This window comes from Galeopterus variegatus, unplaced genomic scaffold (assembly GCF_000696425.1).
Source record: "Galeopterus variegatus unplaced genomic scaffold, G_variegatus-3.0.2 Scaffold6779, whole genome shotgun sequence".
Classification (NCBI taxonomy): Eukaryota; Metazoa; Chordata; class Mammalia; order Dermoptera; family Cynocephalidae; genus Galeopterus; species Galeopterus variegatus.
In genome coordinates this window covers 79,412-86,495 of record NW_007732890.1, presented here as the reverse complement: position 1 = coordinate 86,495, position 7,084 = coordinate 79,412, and positions in this window count along the sequence as shown.

The window sequence follows — 7,084 nt, the reverse complement described above, 5'->3', positions numbered from 1 at the left end:
ACTCAGGCAGACAAAAAAAAAAAAAGGAAAAAAGAATTTAAAATAATGAGGAAAACCTAAGAGAGATAGCAGAAAATCTCAAGTGCTCTAATGTCCGAATTGTGGGTATTCCTGCAGGCCAGGAGAGGGGAAAAGGTATTGAAAACCTACTCAAGGAAATAGTAACAGAAAACTTCCCAGGTGTAGGGCAAGATACATACCTTCAGATCCAAGAAGCTCAAAGGCCCCCAAACAGATTCAACCCAAAAAGATCCTCCCCAAAACACATTATGGTTAAATTTGCAAAGCTCAAAGACAAAGAGAGAATTCTACAAGCAGCGAGAGAAAAGTGTCAGGTCACTTATAGGGGAAACTCCATCAAACTAACAGCAGCCTTCTCAACCAAAATCCTACATGACAGAAGAAAGTGGAATGATATATTCAAAATGCTAAAAGAAAAAAACTGCCAGCCAAGAATACTTTACCCAGCAAGGCTCTCCTTCAGAAATGAGGGAGAAATAGTATACTTCCCAGACAAACAAAATTGTGGGAGTTCACCACCACATGACCAGCCCTACAAGAAATTCTCAAGGGAGTCATTCATCTGGAATCTGAATAATGGTGACCATCATCACAGATACACAAGAAAGACCAAAACCCACAGTTAAAACAAAAATGCCAGCAAGAAAGAGAAATAAGCTAAACCATTCTGCCTTAAATCTCCAACTCACATTGAAGAAAAGAAATAAAAGGGAAAATAATGATCAAAAGATACATAAACCACCTAAATAGCAATTAAATGACAGGAATTAAACAACACTTCTCAATAACTACTCTAAATGTGAGTGGACTAAACTCCCCATTCAAAAGATACAGACTAACTGACTGGATTAAAAAGATAGACCCAAGTATATGCTGTCTTCAAGAGATCCACCTCACCTGTAAAGACACTCATAGACTAAAAGTGAAGGGATGGGAAAAGATATACCATGCAAGTGGAAACCAAAAATGAGCAGGAGTAGCTATTCTTATATCAGACAAAATAGACTTAAAACCAAAAATCATTAAAAAAGACAAAGAAGGCCATTATATAATGATAAAGGGAACTATCCAGCTAGAAGACATGACAATCATAAATATGTATGCACCCAATACCGGAGCACCCAGATATATCAAGCGAACAATCTTAGACCTAAAGCAGGAGATAGGTCTTAATACATTAATAGTGGGTAATCTGAACACCCCTCTCTCAGTATGGGACAGGACTTCCAGGCAACAAGTCAACAAGAGACACAGGATTTAATCTACACCCTAGACCAACTGGACTTGGCCGATATATACAGAGCATTTCACCTAACAGCTAAAGAACACACTTTCTTCTCATCAGCTCATGGTACATTCTCCAGGATAGACCACTTACTAGGTCACAAATCAAGTCTCAGCAATTTTTTAAAAATTGAAATCATTCCAACAATCTTTTCAGACCACAATGGACTAAAACTGGAGATAAACAATAAGCAAATTACTGGATGATATACAAATACATGGAAAATAAATAATAGGCTCCTGAATGACCTATGGGTCCAAGAAGAAATTAAACAGGTAATCAAAAACTTTCTAGAAACTAATGAAAAAAGATACATCACACCACAACTTGTGGGATACTGCAAAAGCAGTACTATGAGACAAATTTATTGCAGTAAATGCTTATATCAAAAAAAAATGGAAAGACTCCAAATAAATGACCTAATGCTACTCCTCAAAGAACTTGAAAAACAACAACCAACTTGTGGGATACTGCAAAAGCAGTACTATGAGACAAATTTATTGCAGTAAATGCCTATATCAAAAAAAAATGGAAAGACTCCAAATAAATGACCTAATGCTACTCCTCAAAGAACTTGAAAAACAACAACAATCCAAACCTAAGGCAGTAGACCAAAAGAAATAATTAAGATCAGAGCAGAACTAAATGAAATAGAGACCCAAAATCAATAGAAAAGATTAACAAAATTGAAAGTTGGTATTTTGAGAAGATAAACAAAATAGACACACCATTAGCTAAATTAACAAAAAGAAAAGAGAAGACCCAAATAACAAAAATTGGAAATGAAAAGGGAGACATTACAACTGACACCACAGAAATACAAAGAATCATTAGAAACTTTTATAAACAACTGTATGACAACAAATTTGAAAATCCGGTCTTATATGGATAAGTTTCTAGACACATGTAAATTACCAAGACTGAACCAAGAAGAGACAGAAAACCTGAACAGACCAATAACAAGCAAGAAGATTGAAGTGGTAATTAGCAATCTTTCAATGAAAAAAAGCTCGGGTCTGGATGGCTTTACATCTGAATTCTATCAAACTTTTAAAGAGGAGTTAATACCAATTCTCATGAAATTGTTCCAAACAATTGAAACAGATGCTACTCTCCCAAACTTATTCTATCAAGCCAACATAACTCTGATAAAAAACCAGATGAAGGGGGCCGGCCCGGTGGCGCACTGGATAGTGCGCCACTTGGGAAGCGCGGCGGCGCTCCCGCCCGAGGGTTCGGATCCCACATACAGACCGGTTCCCGCTCACTGGCTGAGCGAGGCACGGGAGCAACACCGAGGGTTGTGGTCCCGTTGCCGGTCCCGGTCCGGTGCGGAGGCAACACTGAGGGTTGCGATCCGTTGCCGGACATGGAAAAAGACAAAAAAAAAAAAAAAACCAGATGAAGACACACACAAAAAAAGAAAATTATAGGCCAATATCCTTGGTGAATCTAGATGCTAAAATCCTGAACAAAATATTAGCAATTAGAATACAGCAACATATTAAAAAATATGTACACTATGATCAAGTAGGATTCATCCCAGGGATGCAAGGATGGTTCAACATATGAAAGTCAATAAATGTGATACATCACATCAACAAGCTTAAGAACAAAGACCATATGATTATCTCAATAGATGCTGAAAAAGCATTTGACAACATTCCTTCATGATAAAGACTCTCAACAAATTAGGTATAGAGGGAAATTATCTTAACACAATAAAAGCCATTTATGACAAGCCCATTGCCAGTATTACTCTGGATGGGGAAAATTGAAGGCCTTCCCTTTAAGGACAGGAACAAGACAAGGATGTCCACTCTCACTACTTCTATTCAACATAGTGCTGGAGGTACTAGCTAGAGCAATCAGGCAAGAGAAAGAAATAAAGGGAATCCAGACTGGAGAAGATGAAGTAAAACTTTCCCTATTTGCAGATGAAATGATACTATATATAAAAAAACCTAAAGACTCTATCAAAAAACTCCTAGACCTGGTTAATAACTTCAGTAATGTTGCAGGATACAAAATAAATGCCCAGAAATCAGTAGCATTTATACACTCAAATAATGAATTAACAGAAAGAGAAATAAAGTAAGCCCATTTACAATTGTCACCAAAAAAATATAATAGCCAAGGATTAGTTTAACCAAGGAGGGGAAAGACCTCTACAATGTGAATTACAAACCACTTCTGAAAGAAATTAAAGAAGATACAAAAAGATGGAAAGATATTCCATGCTCTTGGATTAGAAGAATTAACATTGTGGAAATGTCTATACTACCCAAAGTGATCTACAGATTCAATGCAATCCCCATCAAAATACCAATGACATTCTTCACAGAAATGGAAAAAACAATCTTACCTTTCACATGGAGAAACAAAAGACCCCGAATAGCCAAAGAGTCCTGAGCAAAAAAACCCACAAAGCCAGGGGCATAACTCTGCCTGACTTCAAATTATACTACAAAGCTGTTGTAACCAAAACAGCATGGTACTGGTATAAAAATAGACATTCAGACCAGTGGAGTAGAATAGAGAACCCAAAAATCACTCCTCAGGCTTATAGCCATCTGATAGTAGACAAAGGCAACAAAAATCTACATTCGGGAAAAGACCGCCTCTTCAACAAGTGGTGCTGGGAAAACTGGATATCCATATGCAGAAGAATGAAAATAAATATGCATATCTCACCATATACTAAAATCAACTCAAAATTGATTAAAGGCCTAGGTATAAGACCCAAAACTGTAAAATTACTAAGGGAAAATATAGGTGAAACACTTCAGCAGTTAAGTCAGGGCACAGGCTTTATGAACATGAGCCCAAAAGCACAAGCAGCAAAATAAAAATAAACAAATGGGACTTTATCAAACTAAAAAGTTTCTGCACAGCAAAAGAAACAATTAACAGAGTGAAAAGACAACCTACAGAATGGGAGAAAATTTTTGCCAACTATGCATCCGACAAGGGACTAATATCCAGAATATACATAGAACTCAATCCACTAGTCCTCAGGGAAATGCAAATTAAAACCACATTGATATACCACCTCACTCCAGTTAGACTGGCTGTGATCAAAAAGATGGTGAATAACAAATGCAGGCAAGGGTGTGGAGAGAAGGGAACACTACTGCACTGTTGGTGGGAATGTAAATTTGTACAACCCCTTTGAAAACAATTTGGAGGTTTCTCAAACAACTACAGATAGATCTTCCATATGATCCAGCAATCCCTCTTCTGGGTATATATCCAGAGGAATGGATATCATCATGTCAAAGAGATACCTGCACTCCCATATTTATTGCAGCTCTGTTTACAGTAGTCAAGATATGGAACCAACCTAAATGTCCATTAATAGATAATTGGATAAGGAAACTGTGGTATATATACACTCTGGAATACTACTTTGCCATAAAAGAGAATGAAATACTCCCATTTGCAACAATATGGATGAACCTGGAGAAACTTGTGTTCAGTGAAACAAGCAAAGCACAGAGGGATAAATACCTCATGTGCTCACTCATATGTGGGAGCTAAGAGAGAAAGGAAGGCAAGAAAGAAAGACCACAGTAGTGCCATGATCCAACAGAAGGAGGGAACATTCCTAGGGCTACAAATTGAAGTTGAGGGGAGAGGGGGAGGGGGAAGGAGGTTAGGGATAATTGGAAGGGGACGAAGGGTACAAAAGTATCTTCTGGTAATGGGTATGTCCCCAATATGAATCTGACCCCCACGTCATGTACAGGAGGGGGGACAATCAGCTTTTTAGCTCAGTAATATTCAAAATAAATAAATAAAATAAAAAGAGAAATAGAAAATACTAAAAGAAAAGTCTTTTTTAAAAGGAAGAATAGGCTGGCCCGGTGGCGCACTGCTACAGTGCGCCGCTTGGGAGCGCGGCGGCGCTCCCTCCGAGGGTTTGGATCCCACATACAGACCGGCCGCTCACTGGCTGAGCAAGGTTGCGGGTGCAGCACCGAGGGTTGCGATCCCGTTGCCGGTCCCGGTCCAGTACGGGCGCGACACTGAGGGTTGCGATCCGTTGCCGGTCACGAAAAAAGACAAAAAGGAAAAAAAAAAAAGGAAGAATAAAGAGAAAGAGAAAATCTGGAATTCAAAGAAAAAAGAAATATTACATGCAAGGAGCAATAATAATAAGAATGACAGCTGACTTATCAGAAAAAAAGTGGAGGGGCTAAAACAATGGAATGGCATCTTTAAATTGCTGAAGGGGAAAAAAACTGTTAATCCAGGATTATATAGCCACCAAAAAATATCCTTTAAAAATGAAGTCAAAATAAAGATATTTTGGAAGCAGATGAAGTTGAAAGGATTCATTTCATCTTCAGCAGACCTGGACTTTAAGGAATATCAAACAATCACTAATGCTTTTATTTTTAATCTTCAGTAATTTTTTTCTCCATTTCATTTGGATATAAAACACATTTGTTATGCCTTTTAGTTTTATAATTATTTCTTCTGCAACATCTAATTTGTTATTTTCACCCAGTGTATTTTTCATTTCAGACATAGTAGTTTTCATTTCTTTTGTATCTCCTGTGTCTCTACTTAACATGTCCAATTTTTATTGTAGCTTCTTGAATATAGGGAACATAGTTATAGCTGATTGTTTACTGACTGTCTCTAATAATTGTATCTTCTGTGTCACATCTGGATTGGTTTTGATTGATGGATGGTTTTTTCCCCTCCTTATAGATCATAATATCTTGCTTCTGTTCATGCTGGTAATCTTTTATTGGATGCCAGACAGTGTGGATTTTATCTTGTTGAATCTTGTATATATTTGTATTTCTATATATTTTTTGACATTTGTTCTGGGATGCTGTTTACTAGAAACAGTTTGATTCATTCTGGTCTTGCTTGTAGGTGTCATTAGGAGGAACCAGAGCAGCATTCAGTCTAGAGCTGATTTTGCTACTCCTGAGGTAAAGTGTTTTTGAGTACTCTACACAACATCCCATGAGTTATGAGATCTCCCATGCTTTCTGGTGCCCTGTGTAAACCTGGAAATTGTTCCCTCTAATCCTTTCTGGTGGTTCTTTCTCCAGCCCTGAGTTATTTCTTCTCAATCATACATGTATCAGTACTAGCTGAGGACTCAAGGGGAACTCTGCAGATCTCTGGAGTTTTCTCTTTCTGTGCAACTCTCTCGTCTGTGATGCTCTGCCCTATGAACTCTAACCCCCTTGGTTTTATCTTCTCAGCACAGGGATATCGTCAGGCTTTGTCACATTTCTCTCTCCCTTCACCGTGGCCTGGAAACTTTGTCACAGGCCTCATCTCATCTGTTTCACATCTCTCAGAGAATCACTACCCTTCGTTACCAGATGTTCACTGTCTTGAAAACTATTGTTTCATATATTTTGCTCAGCTTTTTTGTTGATGTTTATATAGGATGGGTATATCTTGATACTCCAAATTTACCCTTCATCTTGGCTGGAATCAGAAATCTTTGTATCATCCTTTCTCAATATTCTAAATCCAGGTAGTCTGTACATAATGACTGAAATGCTGATTTTTCATTTTAGATCAATTCAAATATTTTTCTAGGTCTTATATGATAACAAATGAAAAACAACATAAAGAGTAAGTATGAACTTCTTGAGTGAACAAAACTATCCATAAGCAGAAGCACAACACACACAAAAAGAAAAGGCATGTGAAAGTGCATCGACCCTATGTATGTATTCACCCATGTTTACCTACTTTATCTAGCCCTTTTATTATTTTTTTATTTTTATTTTTTTATTTTTA